The sequence below is a fragment of the Triturus cristatus genome, chromosome 3_1 (genome assembly GCF_964204655.1).
Source record: "Triturus cristatus chromosome 3_1, aTriCri1.1, whole genome shotgun sequence".
Classification (NCBI taxonomy): Eukaryota; Metazoa; Chordata; class Amphibia; order Caudata; family Salamandridae; genus Triturus; species Triturus cristatus.
The window spans coordinates 880,401,124-880,419,074 of record NC_140583.1 but is presented as its reverse complement, the minus strand read 5'-3'; the positions used below and the strand labels follow the sequence as shown (position 1 = coordinate 880,419,074).

General features: G+C 42.9%; 1 protein-coding gene and 1 pseudogene across 1 annotated transcript in view; one reads left to right on the top strand and one right to left on the bottom strand.

The window, feature by feature from the left end:
• The window catches only part of STK39 (serine/threonine kinase 39), a 1,405,344-nt gene that overhangs the window by 209,156 nt on the left and 1,178,237 nt on the right, over positions 1–17,951 (bottom strand). The gene's annotated exons all lie outside the window — the stretch shown is intronic.
• Positions 12,857–17,951, top strand: part of LOC146861234 (uncharacterized) — a 40,837-nt pseudogene continuing 35,742 nt past the window's right edge.

The window sequence follows — 17,951 nt, the reverse complement described above, 5'->3', positions numbered from 1 at the left end:
TTAGCTGCTCCTAACCACTCAAAGAGTCAGAGTACTGCATTTTTTAAAATACTTTTACTTAACAACAGAACCAAATTATTTATAGATTTATGCATTGCTTTGTGTCTTTGAGATTTTGCCAGAATCACAGGATGTTGATTCTAAATTAGGATTTGAACATGGTTCCTCAGTTCCAAAGTCAGCAGCTGTAGCTGTTAGGCCACATCTGCTTCTCAATAATGCTCAGTGAGTACATGTATGAACACAACGCCAAATGCTATAAATATGAATCTGAACATTGCTTCAAGTCTTTGTAAGATTGTGATCTTTTGCTCAAAACTCTGGGCAATAACCGCTAATTTCTGTGAGAATTGTATTTCTATAATTTAGCATACACTTTAGTCTAGTCTGGATTGTGTGGATACACTTATTGCTGCTATTCTGTTTACTGCTAGATTGGTTCCGGGATGAACCAGGTAAACCTTTTTTTCAGCTTCCTAGGTGGGCCCTATATGTAGTTCTATATAGGCAAGCTCCCTGTCAAACTTCCACTACATGTTGGCTTTGAGGGGGCAGGGAGGGCTTAAATGGGTCATCCAGAGCAACAGGATCATTACTGAAGCTGCTCCCCGTTCATCGCATACAGCACCAGATATTCCATTTCCATCTAGGTTTCTGTCTCTGTCACCCCAGAACTGGGTGTGCCAGTTGTCATCATCCAGATCTCCTTCAGTTACTTCCTCTCAATTAGCGTCTAGCAGAATGGGAGAACAGCTCTAAATTGGTAAAGCTCCTTCTCAGCCAAACCTTCGGTTCCCACCTTACTCAATGGTGTGGGACCTGCAAGGTTTTTGATAGCAGATCCTCAGATGTCTTCACTGTCAGAAACCTTGGGCTTGAGGCCCATCCACCACGTCTGCAGAGTTAATGTTAGTAGACCTGTACTATTTGGGAAGGGCCTTTCAATTTACTTTATTCCCCCCTCTGAGTGGCAGGCACAGCGCATGGACCCTGCTGGATAATGAAAACAATGTTTCCTACAAATGTGTTTATGGGATACAAGATTACATGATGAGCAGACAAGAATGGCTCATCATCTAAAAATATCGCAGGGGGCTGCTGCTGGGTGTCTGAAAGAGGTGACTCTCACCCCAGTGAAGTTACAGCCTGCTGGCCTATATACCTCCTATAGCCTTTAACAAAGCTATGTGTCCTGCATAAGCTCTCAGTGTTTGAATGAGTTCAACTACCACATTTTTGAAATGCTGAAGAATAACAAATTAGAATTCGTCAAGGATCTCAGTGATGATGTTCTTTCTCCTTTAAGGAGCACTGTGGTGATGGATCAATGCACATAAGTAGAAGATGTTCAAAATGCTAAAACAAGTTCTGCACTTCAAGGGTTGACGATTTTTTGGGACCGTGTTTTTGCTTCAACAGACCATGGCATTGAGCTTGAATCCAAAGGTATCCACAACACTTCAACAGATATCCCAGGCAGCCAGCAAGCAGGTAATGCAGCAGTATCCCGGGGCAAGCTTCTGGCTGAAGCAAAATCAGTGACATGGCACCCACTATCTATTATAGAAGGACCTCATACCTCCAGGGAGGCTGACGTCAAGGCTCAGTCTGTGCACTCCTTTTTGAGAGGTAACTTACTTTGAAAATTATGGGTAGGCTCCTAGGCGCTCCTGTACTTTGCAGGACGCATAAGTAGATACCTCCATAATTTCGATTCTACAGACTTTTCAATTCTCAGGGTAAGAAAGATTCCCTAGAATCTTTGCATCCTTTATCGGAGCTCTTGCAAGGGTGTAAACAGAGACTAGATGCCAATCCATAAGAAAAGCCCAACATTTGATTTGGGTACCATTCCAGATACTCAACTTTTGAACGGATTCTACCTTAATGAGTCACCCTCACACTTATATTACACCGTGAGTCTTGCAATAAAAACTTTCTCTTATTGTTTCCTTTTACTGTCATTAGGCATACCTTAAACAAAGGAGAAGACCCAGTGCTTAATTTGAGCTGGTGGTTTACGGTGCTCAGCACTGCACTTAATTGTCAACACTGGCGCTTGTGACAGTTTGCAACAAGGTGATGTTGTCTGGCTAATTTAGAGATGACTACAACAACAGGTATTTCTTAAATCAATGTACATTAAAAATGACTATTATCTGCCTTCCAAGCCATTCATCCAGCTTTGGAGGCCTGAAAAAGGTCAGAATTGTCACCCTTGTAGGAGTGTGATGGTTATCAGTTAAGCTATTACTATCACTGGCAGCATGGAAGGGGCAAAGTTTGGTGCAAGCTGCAGTGGCCTCCTGACAAGAGCCCTGACACGTATTGGTTTACAAACTAAGCACGGAGAAGACATATCACAAGACACCCACAAGGAACAGCAGACCCCCCCCCCCTAGTGCCTTGAGACCCTTACAGGCGAGTAGCTGCGCTATACAAGCCCCTGCTTTATTGATATCTGATCTTTATGAGGATAACCTTCACTCTTTGATTACACAGGACACTCCTACTAGGGAAATTCAAACGGCCCTGGCAACAACTGAAAAATATATTCAGGCAGTCACACACACCACAAGACACTACTAGGAGCATGTAAAGTTCCCCTTTGTAAACAACTTACCACCTCCTTTAAGGTGTTGGTAACTTTTCAATGGTTTGCGACAATAATTGCAATCACAAACCACTAGAAACCATTTCATGCCTCGTCTTAATGGTAATTCAGAATCAGGCACAAACCCCTTTTGTGATTTGGAAAGGTTTTGCCAAATTGCAAAAGTGATTCAGTACATTTGAAACACTATATTGTGGTCAGAAACTCCGTGAGTTTGAAAATCGCAGGTTCAGAGACTGCAAAATGCTTTAGTACATCTGGGCCAATTCTACTTAATTTAAAAAATAACAATAAATAAGGATACAATCGTTTTTTAAGAGCTAAAACGTTCTTGTGAGCTTTTAATAAATATACAATTGTAACAGGCCGCTTTCGTTGTTAAGCTAAGCATCTAAATAATAAACAATACTCTAGTAGTAATATTTCGAAAAATGGCGCTGCATAGCTGCCAAGGGGTCCTGCCTCTCGTTTCTTCCTAGCAGTATGCTGAACAAGCAGATACTGTGCATTTGAAGCCACTGGCATTTGCTCTGTTTCCTGGCCACAATTTCATAATGTGATTACAGGAATAGCAAGTTTCCACCCAGCTGCTTTCACAAACTGCAAGCATTGCCTGCAGTAACAATGAGCAGTGTGCTGTCAGAAAGACTAATGAGAAGGTGCACCAGACTGAACTGTTAAGTTGCAGATTTCAACATGGAGGAAGTCAAATAAGCTTTCCATGTTTTAATTAAGATTTGTGTCCAATTCTGGATAAAGGAGTGCTTTACAAAAAACACAAATAAAATAATATATATGCATTTCAGACCTAGCAACAAAGCAACAGAGTACTGCACAGTTATTAAGACCGCCCCTTCACACTACTCTTCCAAAGCTTTGAAGCACCGATTGCATGCACAAGCACAAAAATAACAAAAAAATAATTGCATAGAGGAACAAGATACACATCTTTAATAACAATCTTTCTGGTGGATACTCTATTGAGCCGTAGATTCCGCCACTTGTGAAAATTTCCCAGGAAACGGATTGAATCTGGAAACTTTATAGCCATTCTCCTGCGTGCCAGGGCCGGACTGGCCATAGCGGGCACCGGGCAATTTCCCGGTGCGCCGCACGGGTGGGGGCCGGTTTTGGGCCCCTGGGGGCCGTTTTTGTTACAGGGCCGTTTTTGCAGCATAGCTGCAAACTGGGCCCTGTAACAAAATCGGCCGAAAACCGGCCCTGGCAAAGAGCTCGGCGGCACCCACAACCCCCCGGGGGCCGGCCGAGCACTTTGCCAGGACCGGTTTTGATTCCCAGTCCGGCCCTGCTGCGCTCGCTGCGTACAAGACTTGACGTGCTTCGCTTTCCGTTCTAGACGCCAGATTAAATTGAGAGCGTCTACACCTTTATTGAAATCTGAGACGATTGAATTTTTCTTAAACAAGTTCACAGATTCACTTGAAACTGCGCACAACGTTACTCACATGAGAAACGATTGATTCCTCGTTCGAAAACTAACGAAAGACTCGCCTACACGGCTCTTTGATTATTCCCATTGGCTAAAGAAATTAATATGCCATGCAAGGGGTCATCATTTTAAATCATTTAGTCCTGAGGATGGTCTTATAAAAGAAACTGTAAAGACCGAAACGTCGACTTCACACTGTTTTCCAATGAACCAACTGTTTATGATTTTGTGAAAAAGTGTTTGACTAATTATCAATGTGAAGACTTGAATGATTCAATTATTTTCTTTCACTTCATGATCAATTGCTGCTATGTAAAGTACCCTTTTGAATTTTGATTATAAAATTGAATTTTTAATACACACCTTTCTTCTGATCATTTTGTTCAGTTTTTCTCTCCTCCGTAACATAGTTAAGACTAATTGCACTAAGCAGCAGTGTTCCCATCCCGTCAAACTCACGGCTCTCCCAGTTCTCTCAGGAGTCAGGTGAAGGACTGGGTTTACACAGGCAGAGCCTCAGCTGCCTCCACTTGACCTAAAGCCTTGACCTTGAAGCCTACCACCAGCTAACAGTTCCCACTCTTTTCCCCTTTTAGCAGCCACCATATGCAGCATGGCAGTCCAGGTTAGGAAAAGAGTATAATGGGCCACATATGCAGGGAGAAAACGTTCAGTAAACGCTTTACAACAACATGTCCAAGTTGTTTGTGCTATTGTTGTATGTTTTCAGGGCTCAGTCACCGGCAATTAGTTAAATGTCCACACTGAGTTTGGTTTCCTAGCAATCACCAATTGCAATGGAGCCAGCCTGGAACCCTAGTAAACATCTTCATGCTTCAGGTAGGAAGAACAGTCAATGGTGTATCGGAAATCGGGGTGACCTGTGAGAGAGGGATTTTTTTGCAGGTGGGGTGCAGGGAGGTTGTTGTAGGGTTTGAGCATACTCAATGAGTGAGTAGTGCAGCTTTGTGTTCAGTGCACCATGTTCTTCACACTGCTCAATCTGGACAAGGATGTGTGGTCTTTTATTAAAGGTTTCTAGAAGGGTCACACCTTAATAATGAGCTTTTAGTAGGTTTAGTCTCTTATTTATCAAGACATAAATTTCAAGATAAAGTTCAATTGTTTTGTTCAGTTTTTCCTTTCATAGTATTTTATGGCTTGTCCATTTTATATGGAATCTCTCAGATCAGGTTCAGTAATCTATTACAGAGCATGCTCTATCATGTTCTATGATGACGAAAGGTTTAGCCATTAGGACTATTGACGGTCATTCCTGCAAAGAAATCTGCCACTGGATTTTAGTTATTCTGTGGTTGCACAATGGCTTTTTCATTCACTCCTGCCTCAGTCCAAGTCTGGAGGGTGGGTGAACAGAGCACGAGGAAAGCACTAGGTTAGAAGACTACTTTCCTGTAGAGAAATAGCATCAAGAACCTCTGGCTCTCTTGGACACAGTGTATGCCTCCAGCACTACTGCCAGGGCTGCAGGCTTACACATATTGATTGGTAATTTGACAGGTTCCAGAAAGGCGTGATCAAAGCACATAGGTAATGAAAAAAATCATAACAATTAAACAAAATAGCAGGCTGATTATGTTTCAGCCTGCTTAGTGTTCTAGAGATGTGCACTTGGGGAGGATGACCAGCCAATATCCTATTATATGCCCAGTGTCTGCATCTCATGAAGCAGGAAAACAACAGTCATGTTCTGGCTTGAAAAGGTGCCCCCTGATATAGAAAAATATATTGCCAAATTGCATTCTTTAGAGTACACTTTCAGATACCAGCAGCTGCTCGTCTTTAAGGGTGGAGGGGCCCAACCCCCACCTTTTTGCAAACATGAAGAGTGTCTGCCAGGCTGTGAAAAGGTCAGCCTGACAGACACTCTTCATGTTCAAGTCAGGCAGCAAGGCACTGTACATGTGCTCACTACGCCGGCATCTGGCAGCCTGCGCTGATCTTTGCCAGGGTGAAGATTCCACAGCCCTGTGGGTACGACCTCCTCAGCCCAGCAGAGCACTTGAAAGTACTCCCCTCATGGCGAGGAGCCAGCCATGGATAGACTTGGACCTGTAAGCTTTAGTTTTAAGCTCTGAAGTACCCAGGGATGATTGACCACCAGTGATGCTGGTCACAGCAGTCTCACTGAATTCATCCCACAATGTGACAAATGGAGGACTTCTGTCTCCTCCCATTGGCTGACCCATAAAAAGGTCAGCCAATGCAAGGAGATGCCAGTCCTAACCCTCCAGGAACCACAAGTCTTCCCTCCTGCCACCCAAAATCACCGCTGCCGCCTGGTAAAATTTATTTTAATGTTTGGTGCACGTGTGCATGTTTGTGTATATGTATAAATGGAAGTGTGTAGAGAATGGGTGTGTGCCTCTGTATGTGCTTATGAATGGTGGGTGCATGTGTTCACACTTGTGAATACATAGGTTTGAGTTAGTGTGTAATGTAGGTGGGTGAGCACGTGGGTGGCACACCCCCTGCTTGAATTACCAGCCAACACTGTAAAATACTTTGATCAAAAAGCTATATAAATAATAAGAACTACGAATCTGTAACTAATTGAAATTAAAACCACTACCAGCTAAGGTCCTGCGAACAAATACACTATTATGCACAGCACAATTTCTTTGCAGATTTCAATACTACCATTCATGTGTGTGAGGGACCATTTTGTGCACATTTCCACATACTACCCCACCAGCACCAACCCCTCTTCACTTAAAGTTAGTGTTTAGGACCTTTATTCAATAACATATTCCATTAATGCCTGAAAATTACACCAAAGGCTTAGGTTGTGCGATAGTTTTTCAGGGTTTTAGAAGATCTTCAACAAAATTCCATGTATAATTCATACACCAGGACTGAAACACCCCACATTCCCGGTAAATACTTGGAAATCTATACTTGTCAATAAGTAACATATTTACATTGAAATAACTAGACCAATGGTGTATTATTTCAAATGTTATCTACATGGGTCTTAAACGTTCCCACAAAACCAAATTTCTAAACTCATTACTTCTTGGTGTGGTTATTATATTTTTCCTATGCTCTTTAAAGTCTTACCCAGTAGGTCTCACCAATCACCATATTGTTCTGAACATAGTTGTGACACTACGGATTGTGAAGGAACTGCTCTCGTCAATGCTTCACACTCTGAATCTCCACTATTCATCTTCAGATACCAATCATAGGTTTCATCATAACCACAGAAGAGACCATTTTTACTAGGTCAGATACATTTTTGTCTTATAATTTCTATATCTTTTTTTTTTTTTAGTAATGCTGTATTAGAAAGAAAACGTCAAAGGGTTTGATTTAGCTATCAATAATTCAGGTGTTTTTGTAAAAGGCATGACAAAACATGGTGTGTTTTACAACAGAAATATGTAATCATGTACTTTAGATGCAGTATTAATAAGATTATATTTTACAACTTATTCAACGGAATGAAAATGTAAACGAGAAAACATTAGAAACAGATCTCTATTATCAAGCAAAATTACTTGATTATTTACATATGTGTCTGTACATTGAGCAACTCTGTGATGTATACCGAAAGACACTATCAACCAAGAGTGAAGTGGAGTCATATGTGGAATAGATTGCTTGTCATCCAAAATAGAAATATTTCCCTCTGAGTGATTCTGAGTTATAGTTATGAGCAAAGTCACTGACGCACTAGGAACCTTGAGATGAAAAATTGTGTCATCTTGAATCGTGAAGATCCCCCTGCATTCTATGAAGCATGTGGAAAATTCAAATGCAAAGGGTAAGGTGAGAAGTCATACAACAACTGATGCTTCAGCATGCAAATAAGACTGCCTCATCCAAGCAATAGGAGAAACATAGCAAATGGGATCTGAAAGGCTGGATTATGCTAATTTGTTAAAAAAAGCAAAAAGGTGGTGGGTGGAATGTCTGAATTCAACTCAGTCACTGGTTGCTATTTGGGGCCACAGTCCAGTCCATAATTGTTTTCCTACTATACCATTCCTGGCAAAGACTCTTCATGTGCAAATCAGTCTCCATCCTGATTCAATAGGAACAGTCCAACGAGAATTGCCAAGCCAAGTCCCTCTAGATTGGGCCACATGGAACCCCAGACTTGTTTTTCTTACTTAGGCCTCATCAATTAAATATTTTGCTTGATTCCAGTGGACAAGTGAAAGGTCCCCTATAATGATGACACATGAGTTGTGTAACACAGAAACAAGTAAGTTTATGCCACTAAAGGAAAGTACAACCGTCAGGGCAGCCTATATTCAAAGAACACATTCCACATTCCCCCTGCACTGAAGTCTTCCAGTACTCCACATACCAAACCTTCCGTCCAAATCCAGCCAGCTAAACCAACACATCTTCCCCTTATACAAAATATACAAAAACTTTTATTCTTCGAAACAAATCATAGCATAAAACAAAATACAATAAAGATTTCATGATACATAGTCGTGTGGCCACACAGATGGTTTTCTTTCCATAGAGATTCTCGTGTATGGCTTTTTGTTCTCCGTAACAGCTCTTGTTCATGGCTCCAATATTTTTGGACTGATGCATGGCTCAGGTATTTTTTAAACTCTTACAACCTGGGTATCCATGTTTACCCTCCCCGTTTTACTCAGACAATTTTGTACAGACAGATTTTCTTTATTCCACCATTTGCCATCCTCAAGCATGACCACACTCCTCTTCATACACACCACTTTTATCACTTTTTTAGGGTCAGAATATTTTGTATGCCCCTTGGCAACTATTCCAGGCAACCTGACTCTGATCCAATCTCCTACATTGACCACCACCTGCTAATCCGCTTTCGCAGCTACATATCTTCTTTGCGCAGCTTCATGCGTTTCTTTAACTTGTGTCATTTTCTCACTTGTCACCTCCAAACTGTTCATCCATGGACACACCAATTTAGTTGCAGCCAACCTTCCTTTGAGCAAAGCAAAAGGTGACATCCCAGAAACTAAATGTGGGCTGATGTGCATTACCCACAAGTCCTCCAGTTCCCTGATCTAATCCATACCATTGACTAAAGACAATTGCACATTATCATTAATGACTCTGTTGCACCTCTCCACAAGACCATTGCTCCAGGGATGGTACAAGGTAGTCACATGCTTTACCCCTAAATGATTCATAAACCTCCTAAAATCATCTGACATAAATTGTACTTCATTGTCCATCACCAACTCAGTTGGAACTCCTTCCCTCAAGAACAACGTGTGCAAAAACTTTACAACTTCCATTGTATTGACTCCTCTCACAAACTTCACTTTGGCCAATGAGAATTATAATCCATTAACACAATGCCGTACCTCCCACCCTCCCAGAGCATGTTCATGGGCCCAATGATGTCCATACCTAGTTTAATCCACATTTTTTCTGGTACCAGAACTGCCTCCACAGGACTTGGCACCTTGTCCCGGGACTTGTCACTGACAATGCACACTACACAATCTCTCACCCAGTGCTCCACCTCTCTATCCCTACTTGACACTCATGCACCAATTTTAATACCTTTGTGCACACTCCTTGAGGCACCACCGACAAATTAGCATGTCTCAAAATTCCATTAAAGACACTCAATTCTACAAAGACCTCTTTGAAAACCTTCACAAAGTCATGTATTTTTCCTTTGCCCTAATCTTTGTTTAAACATGATATGAGCTATTGCAACACCTCATCCTGCCTCGCTCCTTTTCTCCATTCTTCCTCATCAATGCAGCCCTCTTCATCAGCTGATGTGCACGCTACAACACAAAATCATCCTCCTGGAGGTGTGGCTCACTGGTTAGAGGCGGCAGATCTGCAAGCAGAGAATCGGCCAGGGACCAGGGTTCAATTCCCGACGCGGCAGGGTTGTGGACCAGGGTCAAAACGGACTCGATAATTCTCGCCTCGGTACCTACTCTAACCAGGAACACACTCGGCAACTCTGGGCATTAACTTGCCTCATCTCCACAACGGCCCCCCACATTCGCCGGGGATGCCTGGTTTCACCTTGGAGATACCCAGGAGGGACCATCTCACAGGGATAGCCAGGACGGGTTCCCCAGCGGTCTACAGCGCCACGACGCCTCAGGGCAGCAGTACGCTTTACAAGACACATACATACATAGCCTCATTCAGATTTCCATGTGCATGGAAAGGCACGCATGACAAACAGTCCTCAAATACATTTTTCATCCCTGGAATATACTCTAATATGAACTGAAACTCTTGCAACCTGTAATGCCATTTGGCAATTCTGTTGCTTTGCAGGCTCCCTAGGTGGTGAATAAATTAACCAACGGCTTATGATCCAATAATAGTGTAACCTCCAGTCCCCATAAATATTTTCTAAAGTGGTCCACTCCCCATCAACAAGCTAACGCTTCCCACTTGATCACTTAATACGTGCTCTCAGCTCCACAAAGGCCACGTGAGACAGATGCCACCACTTCATCCTTCCCATCCCATGATTGCATCAACACTGCTCCCAGTCTGTACTGACTAGCATCCGTAACACTGATGCACAGGTCATGGGCATCAAAAGGTTTGAAATGAAAAGAGTCAGCTCCTTAACCAGATCGAACTCCTTTTCCACATCCTCACTCCATACAAACCTTTCACTTTTCTTCAAGAACAAACTCATTATTTTTGTCCTTTCTGCGAATTTAGGCACAAAACATGCATACAACTTTAGTATGCCAGAAAAAGAACATCACTGATCTTTATTTTGTGGTGCAGGGAACTCTTAAATGGCCTTCACTAAAATTTCTTTCGGCTCCACCTCTTTAGCGGACACTGTATGTCACCACTCTTTCCTTCAGAATGGACAAAACCAACACTAAGGTTTTATCCTGTGATCTTTCATTAGCTCCAAAAATTTGTATATCAGCCTGGAAACACCTTACTTTAGCAATCCCTTTAGACATGGCTTCAATTACTCGCTGGAACACGGATGAAGGACAAGCCAAGCTGAAAGACTTTGGCTTAAAACTAAAAGCCACATCATTGGTCACAAACGATGTTAAGTGATGGGAATCCCGATGCAATGAGATTTAATGGTAGGCAGAGGACATGTCGAATATCACAAAAATCTTCACCCCCTTCAGGGTGGTTAACATCTCAGTAATGTTTGGTAGGAGATGTATATCCTCTCATTTAAGTCTCCCAGATCAATACAAATCCTCAATGTTCCATTGTCCTTCCTAGCCAGTAATACCAAAGATAGCTATTTCGAGCTCACAATTGGCTCGATTATTCCTTGAGCACTTAACTTTTTAAGTTTGCTGCTTAACTCCTCCTTCATGGCAATAGGAACATGTCTGGCCTTGTGTACCACCAGTTCATCACCTGCTTTCAAGTGGATTTGATGCGTGAACCCTTTAATCTTTCCTAACTCATTGCCAAACACTTCCAGAAAGGCATCCGTTCTTGCACACTTTCCCACAGTCATCATACTCATATTTTCTTTCTTTAATACAACTTGTTCTGGGCCATTGGGATCCAACACAATCCTCATATTTCTTTGGTCTAACCAACTAAACAAAAGCTTCCATGGACAGATATGCTATGCCTTATGTCACACTCCCTTTGAAGTTTTAATACGGCATCACACTCACCCATCACATTAATGGGTTTACCTCCGTACGCCAAGGGTCTCACTTTTGATTTTCTTAGGAGAACATTCCGCAATTTTTTCCATTCCTCCAGTCCTAACAAAGTGGAAAGAGCCTGAATCAGCCATCATGCTAATACTGACCCCGTTGATGCCCACTAGGCACTGAGAATTCTTAATGGCAGGCTCATACACAAGAGATACCTCTCCCATTTCATTTGACATCTTGCCCTCTATCTGCCGCTCACTATCGACCATGAATGCAACACTATACTCATCGGAATCCGTTTGACATGTAAGGTCTTGACTACACCCTACTGTGTTTACAGTCTTTGCAGGCTTAGATTCTTTAACCTATTGTGCTTTGCAAACATTCATGAAATGTCCTATTTTTTCATTTTCGATACATTTTTTCTACAGCAGGACTATTAGGAGAGTTGGGAGAATTTACTAAATGTTTTTTACTGCTGCACCTGTAGCACTCTAATGACGTTTTCCTATCATAATTTCACAACCACTTTTTCCTAGATTTATCGCCAACCTACAGAACATGCACTTGCAAAGATATGGATATTTGTTCTATAAACTTTTGTTGTTGACTCAATTTGACTACCAATCTCAATTGCTTTTGCCAGTGCCAGGCTTTTCACAGCCAACATCTTTTCCTGCACTTTTTTGCTGTTGGATTTCTCCATATTTTGATCATGAATAATTTCATCCTCTAACATTTTAAAGTCACAAGTGGGTGCCAGTACCCTTATGTCACTCACAAAGTTTTCTACAGATTCATTTTGAAGTTGATGTAGCCTATAAAATGTTTGTTGTTCAATTATGAAATTTTTTTAAACCTTAAGTCCAACACTTCAATGGCTGGCGCCTTCCCTCAACACAGTTGACACTGGTAAATGTTTTAATACCTTTCTCCCCTCTGTCCCCAATGAACTACGCAATATAGCAAATGTCTTCATTATGAGTAAATACATCTCCGTCTATGGCTTCCAAATAGATTCAAGCCCTTCTTTCCATTGCTCCCAGCTTACAGGAGGAGAGCCAGGAGATGCTAGAAATGCAGGTGGGGGAATCACATTCAGTTGCATTGTGAAAGCTCCTCACAATAATGCACAATGGATACCATCATGGCCCCCAAACAGTTACAAATCCACCAATTATGCCCCTACGACAAAGTCACCTCATTAGTTTGAGTGGATGTGTGCAGATCACAGTGATCCACACTTCCCAAGGTGAGCAAATCACCATAGTAGGAATTAAGGTGTGCAGATCACTGTGATCCATACTTCCCAAAGGTGTGTAAATCACCAAACACTACCACTTAGGTGCCACAGCATAGAGTGGCCACAACAGCCCTTTCTTAATTCATAATACTTTCTAATAAATCCTTAAAATGCCACACTTATGTAAACAATGGTTTAGCTGCACTGGCAATCACAGTTCAGTTACTGGAAAAAGCTGTTAAGGCTTGCACTTCTGGGAATACACAAAAACGGTTGTTTTATGCAGGGCAGTCTGGTCAAATGTTAACACTTCTTAGTTACATGTCAAACGCTGTGGCAGGCTTTCGGAGCTATGGCCGAAACATTGAAATGCTGTACTGGGTAATTCGATGTTCAGAGTTGGAGCGCAGCAGGCAGCACTTACCCAGATGTCCCGGGGTGACATACTACAACCACTCTTGGTGAGCCAAAGTGAAACCAGGAAGCCTTGTAGGCACTTACAGTGCGTACCAGCCTTGTGCTGTGAGACACTGAGTGGGTGCCGGTAGCTGGGCTCAGTTACATGCACTCCGCCCAAGATGGTAGCACGCACCAAACGCTCTGTGACATTCCCTTCTGATTAATGAGGCACCGTGACAAGTCTGAGAGATGTCTGTAAAATAGACGCTGAACTGCAAACCTGTGTATTTCATGCACACAGAGCCAAGTCTCCTGTCTGTCCACAGCTCTGATGTCAGCAACATTTTTTTGTTGGACAAATGACAACTCTGCTTGCCTGGGCAGCACTTCAGGCATAGAAGGGCAACAACCAAGCTCTCCTTGCCGCAGTGCAAGTCTGCCAGCCGACCCAAGAAACAGTGAGCTCAGGACCTACATCTGGGCACACACATTGTACTTGAGAGTGTCGCACTGAGGAGAATAATACATGATGAGTGAAAAGCTTGATGTAATCTCAGTCACTAGTTATTACTCAGGCTGTATCAACAGCAAGGCAACCCGGATTGATTAACAGTGGCTTAGATTAGTCTGAGAATTGCACAGATCATCTTTTTGATTTCCTATACTATAATAAGCACTGTTCTTATGCTGTTCATTTCTCAAATGTCTCCTAAAATGATTTTACCGTACATCAAAATATCATGAAAACTCGGTAGGATGCAATACATCCAATTCAATTTCTTTTTGCGCTAAATGAAATAAAATGCATTTGTTTTAATGTTATAGAAAGGTAATGGATGCATTACAATACAATCGTTTATCTGATATCCCCTGCATTATGAAATCTGTTGTATTTAATATAAATCTTAAAAGGGGCTTACATCCCACCCTTGCTTTTTAATGGGTTCTGTGTTTGCCACTTATTTTCCCTCCGTTTCTATTGGCTGTGCCCTACTAGTTTCTGTTGTGCCTTTGTATTTCTCTTAACAGTCTCCCATGGCCTAAGTACTGATTTAATCCACTTTATGAGACTTTGTTTGAAGCTTTCTATGTGATTGTTTTTACTTTCTGCCAAGTGCATGGCTCTCTACAGTTCGTCTCCGTCCCTCATGTTGCTCCCCCCTTTTCCCTCCTCCCACACACCACTTCAATGACAATCAGGGGTTCATGAGGCACTTCAAAAAGCAACCTTGTGCATAGCGCTTAATCTCTGCATTGCCACTCTGCCTGCAAAGCAATTTAGCCTTTTGGCAGGCCTGGGTGACAAAATTGCTATGGTGACCCGGCACAATGAGACAGTTTCAATCCTGTGTCGCAAAACAAAATAGTTTTTCCTCTGTTAGCTCAGCCTGGCATCTCTGAAACAAGTATTTAGTTGCTGGGTCATCCATCATGGGCGGGGCTGCTAAACTGTGGACATTGAGGGGGGTCTCTCTGGTCTTTGGCTGGTGCCTGTGGCCTTCACTTTATGGTACAGGACGTATTGTTTTTCTCTGACGCTTTCACCTTTTCCTTTACCTGTTTCTTCCTCTGACTCCTCAGCTGTTTGTTATATTTTATTTTCACAGTGAACAATTGAAAATGTAATGTTTATTTCCCAGCCCACTGGGGCATGATAGCTTGGAGCAATGTATTTACTTGTTTACCCATATACGTCGTTACTAGGTTTTTGGTCTTTTACCGTAGCCAAGATCTTCCTTAGCCGTGAGTACTGTGATTTTAACGGTGCATGGCTTTGATCAGAATGTTTATTTACATTATTATTAAGTATTGTGTGTTGCCATCTACTTTGGTTTAAGGAATGATATTGGAACACCCGAGCTTGTCACTTTTATGTTCATTATGTTCTCTACATCATCACGATCATGTGACTATAAACAATATAATCTTAATTGCGCAAACTACATTTGCAAAGGCAGTTTACTGCTGAACATGTATGTACGTTTTTGTGCTGCTCATTACATATTTTGCTGATACACATGCTCCGGAGTGCTCGCCTGTCTGCCTTGGAACACTAAGAGGTGTTGTAGCATACGTAGGTGCCTGTCGTCGAGGCGCATATATATTTATATATATTTAAAAATATCTTTTACTTACTGGCAGTCGCCAGTAGGTAGTTATAGTTAGGACCTATTTTCCATAGGAAATCCGCAACATTCTATTTGGAATAACGTTGGCGCCGATTGACGAATCTTCGCGAAATTTTCCAAACTTTTGGCCAGCTCCGGTCCGCTCCTATCCTGAAAAGTTCACGGTGATTCATCAAGCGGGGGCTGAGAAAAAAGGGGGGTCCCATAACACGTTTTTCCCATGCATTTTCCCATAGGACCTGTTGACGCAGCTACAGCCCGAACTGCTAAACGGAATTACACCAAATTTGGCAAAGAGGTAGTCCTCAGTTCAGACTCATGCCTTTTACTTAAATTGTGTAAATCCGATCAGTAGTTCCTGAGCAAATTAGAGTTAAAAAGATAGATATATCTGGGTGGAGCCTAACCACACATCTCATCGTGAGATCTGATTGGCTGTCAGTACTTCATCCAAGAAGTGCTGGCAGCCATCTTGGGACCAATATACATGATGGCACCTCATTAAAAAGCATTGCAGTTAATAGAAGGTTTTAAGACTTTAGTTACATTATAAATCATTTGTTGATGGTACCATACTCATTTTAGGAATTGTGGTGTGTTCTAAGGTGATTTTACCATGTGAAAAACCCTTCTGCTGTGATATCATGAATCATGTTTGAGAGAAAACTATTTTCTCATGCTTTTCCCACAGAGGTTTGGAAGGTGATCTATAAGCTAAAATGAGAGCATATTTTCTGTAAATTCACATTATCTTTCTCAGTCATGTGAGAATGAAGTCTGACATTCTCAGTAAAACATGTACATCCAACAAGGGCAGAGACTGTCAGTTGATTCCTTTGTGTTCTACTGCAGCTTCCCAGAGTGTTCTAAAGAACAACTAGAGCGCTAACAGTCCTACTTATGACAAACATATTGCACACCTGAAGCCATCTTGATTGGAATAAAGTGGTAACTCTTAAAACATTTAATTTAAAAAGGAACAAAATGAGGGGGTTCATTTTGCCATAGAACCTATGATTAGTGCTGCAGAAAGAAAATTAGGGCACATTTTGACTTCTCAAATCCTCTTCTATTTAAAAAAAAAATCTGACATGCAGACTGAAACATGCACTTTGAATACCAGCAGCAGACTTCCCTGGTGAGCAGTAGCTTTACTACAGTGATCTAATGAGCACCTAGAGTGCTAACATTCAGAATTTATGGCAAATGTGTGACACATCTGAATGCCTTCTTGATGGAACCAAAGTAAAAAACTGAAAGTATTTCCTACTGAGTAGACTGCAGTAAATGAGGAAATTAGGAAACTTCATAACAAAAAAATCTCCCAAGATGGCCACTGTTAGACCTGTCAGCCCTTTGGGTGGTCCCTCCTCATCATTATTTATTTTGTCCCACTTTTGCCTCAAACCCTGTTTGAATTTTTCCTTTTTGGGAACCACCAGACTTTTTCGTGTTGCTACAGATTCAGGGAGCCATTTTACCTACCCCTGAAACTTCTGTCTGAGGGCCTGAAGCACAAAATGGTGGCCACCTGTGACATCACCAGCATCCACTGGAACCTACCAGCACCTTCCAGAACATTCCAGAACTCTGTGACCGTTGGAGGCGGTTTAGAATGTTGGGAAGCTAAGACAGAGAGTTGGCAGTTGGAGCTGGCAGTTGGCACCTGACTGGTGAAGAGAGAGCAGCACAACAGTGAAGGAGGAAGGAGTGAAGCAGCAGGGGTGGAAACTTGTGCCTGGAGTGGGGTCCATAAACCCACCCTTGATACTTGTCCCTACTGATGGATCCCAGCCTGTAGCCCTGTGTGGGAAGAAGCCAGAAAAACTCATCCTAAGGACCTGGACAGCAGGAACAGGCCTTAGAAGCAGAAAGCAGCAAGATCCTGACCTGGAAACTGGTTTCCCTGGAGTCCGGCGTCGAGTAGCCTAAGACCTGGAGCCCGAGGTGGAGAAGCGGCGCTGACTGAAGAAGCAGACGTCGTACCCGGAGCCGCCTGAGGTCGTGAGAGGGCGCCGACGGAGGTCGTGAGGAATACCAAAGGTCGAGGAGGAAGTTAACCGAGGTCGAGTGAGCGGCGTCATCGGAGGAGTGAAGTCCGCCCTCCGGAGTCGTCGGAGACCGAGGTGAAGTGTACCGGAGGTCGGGAGTGAGGATCGCACTCCGGAGTCGCCCGGAACCTGAGAGGAGGAGCACCGGAGGTCGGGGGTGAGGATCGCACCCCGGAGTCGCCGGAAGTCGACATCGAGGCCAGGCCGGCCGACGTCATCGAATCCGAGAGCGCCATCGGACCGGAGCCGCCCGAAGTCGACACCGAGTAGAGACTGCCCGACGCCGTCGAATCGGAGGTCGAGATCGAACCGAGGCCGCCGACATCGGACCGGAACCGCCTACCGGCGTCGTCTAGAACTGACATTGTGCCGAGGCCGCCGAGACCGAACCGGAACCGCCTCACGGCATCGACACGACTCCAGCGGCGTCGGAACAACAGAAAAAGGGCAGT